This window comes from Tupaia chinensis, unplaced genomic scaffold (genome assembly GCF_000334495.1).
Source record: "Tupaia chinensis unplaced genomic scaffold, TupChi_1.0 Scaffold000274_1, whole genome shotgun sequence".
Lineage (NCBI taxonomy): Eukaryota > Metazoa > Chordata > Mammalia > Scandentia > Tupaiidae > Tupaia > Tupaia belangeri.
The window spans coordinates 1,507,019-1,512,641 of NW_006159756.1; the positions used below are offsets into that span (position 1 = coordinate 1,507,019).

A 5,623-nucleotide genomic window follows, 5' to 3' on the forward strand; every position below is an offset into this window, starting at 1 on the left:
GCGGGCTGCGGCTACAGCGGCCCGGCCGCTTCTCGGTGCTTCGCAGGTGAGAGGAGCCCCTCTGGGCACCTGCTGGACTCCACACAGTGGTCCACCACACGCAGGGTGTCGCCTTCCGCAGCCTGCGAGCCCCGACTGCCCTCCGGGAACCGCCCAGCCTCCTCTTTTGCCGAGCTCCCCAAACCCGGAGTCCCCGCACGCCTCCGCGGCGCTCGTGCTCGGAGTTCCCTGGCGTCCTCCAGCCTCGATGCCGGCTCGGCCCTCGGAGGACTCTCCGGCGCCCTGGGAAGGTCGGCACAACTGGCTTCCGGGTCTCAGACGCCCCCTTGCTGCTCACGGGTAGAATCTCGGCGGGGAACCCCGGTGTGCTGTTCTCCCAGGCCCGCAGTTCCTCCCAGCCTGCTGGAAGACTCCAGGACTGCGCAGAGGCCCGCGCTCCAGCGGCCAGCGTGGGTGGGGGGGACGCTGGCATCACCTGGGCCTCCAGGACCCTGGCCCTGTTCTCTGCCCGCCTAGGACTGGTGCGTGGCTCTGTCCGCTTTCCCACCAGCACCAGCGCCAGCTCACTCCTCCCTCCCGTGTTTGCAACATGCTAGTTAGGGCAGGTGGTTGGGGCCAGGGGTGGAAGGACTTCGCTGGAGCCTGTGGAAGTTTTCTGAGTGTCCTAGCCCAGGCTTAGTCCTAACTGTATCTATTTATAGTAGTTATAGGCTCCCGCAGTCCTGGTCTTTCCTTCCAGGTGGATGCTGGCACTTTCCATATTCAAAACCTCCAGAGGCCTCATCACCATGGTGGGTGCATGCTGGCACCCCAACCCGGGGCCATCCCCACTCCCATCCCGCTTTTTAGAAGAGTCTGCATTCGAGGAGCCATTGGCTCCTCCTTTGTCCCCTTCCTAGTTTCTCTGAACTTCCCCTGGAAGATGGGCCAGTTTTTGATGGAGATAAAAATGTGAATGCTTTGGGACCAGCAGAGGGTGTAATGGTTATGTCGCTGGACCGCATGTAGTTGACTGCGGTTGGAGTCGGGGACCAGTGGCTTAAAACAACTGCCTGGTCCATGTACGTGCTTGACCAAAATCCCGAGAGGAGAGTGGAGGAGAAGGGATTGGGGCAAGGTCATCCTGGAAGGGGGGAGAATTTCTTACCTTCTGACTCTGTCTCTCTCTGTCTCAGGGCGAGTGCACACACCCTATAGCAAAAACCTCTCCAAAAAAAAAGTGAACTTTTTTTGCTGCCACAAGAACACATATAGAAACTCTGTACGAAGGTACATAAAAAAATTGGTAGAAAAATAAAGTACAAGTTTATTTTTGTCTAAAAAAATTAGGAAATTTGTGTATCTTTGTTTCATAAGACCCATTTTCCATGAGCTTTTTAAAAAGGAATTATTTTTATTTAAGATTATTTATTATTATTTTTAAATTTGCCATAGAGCACCCATACCCACCAAATAAAGGCAGGCAGGGAGGGAGGGAGAGAGAGAGAAAGTGGGAAAGCAAACCTCCAGGTCCATGACTCACACCCTGGTGGGCTATGTGGTAGTCCCGTACCTTACCCACCAAGCCTCCTGCTAGCCCCTTCCGTGAGCTTTTGAAAGCCCCTCACGCCTTGCTCCCTTTTGGGGACACACACTTCCTTTGTTTCTGAGATCCAGAGTATGTTAAGTATAATGCTGTTTTGGAGAAGGAAGTGGTTCTCTTCTCATGGGGCCACAAACGTTAGAGGCATTTGTTTCCCTAGTCATACCGCGAGTCACAGCATATTTGATCAGTTCTCTGCCACAGATACTCATTCATCTCGATATGGTCAAGGCACTTGGCCAGGCCCTGAGAAGCCACCCACAGCGAGATAATCTAGTGCCTTAGACCGTTGGGAAGTGAAATAACTGATCCCGAGTTCCACATGTGGAGGGTGCTGTGCAGCAAAGAAGCAGGGTGCCATGTTAGGAAGGACAGGTGACAGACCTGGCAGATCAGGCGGTGGTATTGGAAGGTGTTCTGAGAAGCGTTCATCTCTGATGAACGGGTGCATTTGCTCAAATCCAAATCATCTCTAGAAAATGCACATGTGCTTTCTGCTGGGTTGTCAACTAAGGGGCAGTTATTACGTGGGGACAACAGCAGTGGTGGCTGAGAGTGCAGATCCTAGAGCCAGAAAGACCAGGGTCATAGTGCTAGCTCCGGGCACTCGCCATGGGACTGGAGGCCGGGTGATTCTGCGGGTAAGTCTCAAGCCCCCGTACCTTCCAGGACTGGATTTACAGACTTGTGTTCATCAATGGCTGTAACCTTGGGCGATATTGGAATATCGGGGCCCCTGCTACCTGGTGTCATCCAGGAGACAGTGAGGTGAGTCACCCTGACCCCTGTGTTGAGGTCTCATAAACCTTCACATCAGCCTTCATCCTCAGACGCGACCCACAGTGTCTTTCTCATCCCACACCCAACAGTCTTTTTTAAAAAAGAATTATTTTATTTAACTTTATTTATTTTTAAGGTGTTTTTTTTTTTTTTTTTACCAGAGAGGGACAGAGCGAGAGAGAGAGGAGGGAAGTGAGAAGGCAAGAATGTGAAGAATATCAAATATGGAACCGGCAGATGGCATGGTGGTTAAGGCACTGGACGTCCAGTAATTGAAAGTTCTTACTTGTTTCTGGACAATAAATAAATAGTTTCATAAAAACCATGAATCATTGTTTTATTTCAGGCTAACCTATTAATTATTTTTTAGTGTTTCACTTAATTTATACCTCAAATGCATACTACATTTGAAAGTGAACATTCTTATATTAACAACAAATTCTAGTCACATGCCTAGTTCTTGTTTCTAGTAATGTTACACTGTGAAGTTGAAATGAACCCATGTGACCACTCTTTTGTTGAAAATACAGTGATGCCTAAAGAGCCTGTATGCTCCCACCTATAGTCCGTGCCTTCCCCTGGCCTCCATGCACGTAGGCAGGGGCATTGCTGCAGAAATTCCCGTGGTCTCGCCTTCCTCAATGACTCCTTCTCCTGGTTGGGATCACTAGAGTGCACACACACGCCATGGTTCCTCCCATTGCAGTGGGAATAAAAATGGAATGTTTCTTTTGACTCAGTTCTCTCTCTTTTTTGGGAGGGGTAGAGGTTTTTGCCTTAGGGTGTGTGTATTCACCAGAGAGAGACAGAGACAGTGGAAGTGAAGGTGAAATATCACCCCTCAGGGGAGATGGCCATACCACAATCCCTTCTCCTCCATTCTCCTTCTGGGATCTTGGGCACACACACATCCACCTGGAGTGAGTTTCAAGCCCCGAGGTCCAGGACTTGAACCACAGTTGACCATGTGGGAGTCCAGCGACGTAACCACTATGCCATCTGCTGGCCCACCTTGGTTCTTTTTTCTCCTTTCCTTGTTTCCCTTTCTTGGATATTTCCTTGAGCAGGCTTCCACATTCCCTGTCTTAGATTCCTCTTTCTTCTTAAACCCATTCCAGCTGGCTTCCTTGACCCCACAGCCCCGACTCCACCAAGCTGCTGTGTCCGGTTGGCAACATCTGCCACATGCCCAGGCCACTGGGCCGTTCTCTGTCCTTTTTCACTTGACCCTTGGGCAGCATTAAACAGCAGATCACTGCTTCCTCCCCCAACCCCAGTATCTTTCTCTCTTGCTGTTCAGGACACCCCACTTTGAGTGTTCTTCCTCTCTGCTGCCCCTTCTGGTCCACCGGAGGGTTCCTCCTCTTTTCTCCATCTCAGCTGTTCCAGGGCCACTTGGTCCTCCCTCCTTGTCCACACTTAGGTCATTAGAGTTCTCCACATTCGTCCTCTCAGTGCCAGCTCTCTCTGTCACCCCTACTGTAAATGTCCGCCCTGGACCTCTTCCTGGATATCAGGCTGTGCGTCCGCAGTCTCCATGACTTCCCCCCTTCGACGTCTCCCAGACAGCTCAGTCCCAGCAAGCCCAAGCCCAGCTCCTGGTGAGCTCTCTAAACCAATCCCCTTGCAGCCTTCCGCATCTCCGGTGGTGGACACTCCAGGGTTTCCCACTGCTCAGGTCGAACACCATGGAGTGATGCTTCAGGCCTGTTTATTTTCCTCATCCCACAGATAATCCAGAATTGCAGCAATCCTCTCGTCTCTGGTTTCCAAATATTGCCAGAAAACCAACACCTCTCGCCTCCTCTATTGCTCTCCTCCCTGAGTCTGCCGTCTCTCACACAGATTACTGTGGTCGCCTCCTACTGGTCTTTCTTCTACTTTTCTTTTTTAAATGCTAGAGAGAGAGAAAGAAAGAGAGAGAGAGAACCATCCTCCATTGGGGCCTGGTCATGCCATCCTTTTCCCTCCAATTCTTCATCCCATCAGGATCCTGGACATGGGTGCATGTGTGCCAGGTGTGTCTGTCAAGCCACTAGGGAGAGATTTGAACCCTGGCCCTGGCCAGGCATGTGAGCATGTGAGATCTGGCTTCCTCTGTGCACCATGGGCTGGTCCTTTTTTCTGCCATTCCTTGCCCACAGGTGGAGATGCTCAACACAACACCAGGGCGACAGTTCTAAAGTGTAATCAGCGTCCTGCCAGGAGCCCATAGTGGCTCTCATTTCACTGGGAGTCAAGCCCTGCTCTTCAAGGCCCCGGGGAGCAGGCCCCTGTATTTCTCCGACCTCATTTCCTACCTCGTCACTGTCCCTCTCTCCTCCCACATTGACCTCCTTGCCTTCCCCTGAGTGCCTGGTCATGCTCCCACCTAAGGCCTTTGTACTGTCTGTTCTCTCTGCTTGGGTGGCCTTTCACACAGGTGGCAGCCCGTGTGGCTGACTCCCACCTTCCTCTTTCAGATGGTTGTTCAGTTAACATCTCTCCAGTGAGAACCTCTCTCTGCACACCCCTCCCTGCCACACTCCCAGTCCTTTCCTCTTGCACTTTTTATTTTTGCTACGGAGCTTCCCATCTTTGAACATACTCTACAGTTCACCTCTTTGCTGTGTTCATTTTTGTTGTCTGTCTTCTTCGGCTAGAATAAGATGTTAAAGGAAAGTGATCATTGTCCCTCCTGCCCACGGATGTATCCCAAACATAAGGCAGAGTGCTCAGAGTGCAGCACGTGCTCATTAAAAGTGTGGTGATTATATTTAATAAAAGGGTGCTATTGAATTGGATCTTCGGCTGTTTAGCCTTACACTAATGGTCACAAGGGTGACAATGATGTTTCTAGGTTACCGAGGCCAAGGATGAAGTTCAGCGTTTTCCTACTGGGCGTTTCCAGGCTCCTTCCAGTCCTGCTAATCCACGTTTGGGTTCAGAAGCCTGGTCTACCTCTCTTCCCTTAGATCTACCTTTCCTTTTCTTCAACTCTGGGACTGCCCATTTTCCCTTTGTCTGGGGTTGAAATTGCCCTTTTCTTTCTTTCTTTTTTTTTTTTTTTTTATTTTCGCTATAGGGCGCGTGCGCTCGCCAGACAGTCAGAGAGAGACATTAGAGACAGAAAATGAGAAATCACCCCCCAGAGGGGATGGTCACACCGCAATCCCTTCTCCTCCATTCTCCTCTCGGGATCTTGGTTATGCACACACACATGCCCGGCGTGAGTTTTAAGCCACCGGGTCTGGGACGCAAACCACGGTCGACTACGTGGGA

At 50.9% G+C, this 5,623-nt stretch overlaps 1 long non-coding RNA gene across 3 annotated transcripts; it reads left to right on the plus strand.

Annotated features, from left to right (window-relative positions):
* The first annotated feature begins 1 nt into the window (after nt 1).
* Nucleotides 2-2,648, plus strand: LOC102489757 (uncharacterized). 3 transcript variants are annotated; one of them, XR_001370463.2, is made up of 3 exons: nt 2-46; nt 2,252-2,350; nt 2,524-2,648. It is a non-coding gene; the product is annotated as an uncharacterized LOC102489757 (long non-coding RNA). The 3 variants fall into 3 exon arrangements; XR_334742.3 differs by lacking the exon at nt 2-46 and adding an exon at nt 53-290 and having other exon boundaries at nt 2,524-2,647; XR_001370462.2 differs by lacking the exon at nt 2-46 and adding an exon at nt 920-1,269 and having other exon boundaries at nt 2,524-2,645.
* Nucleotides 2,649-5,623: the final 2,975 nt, after the last annotated feature.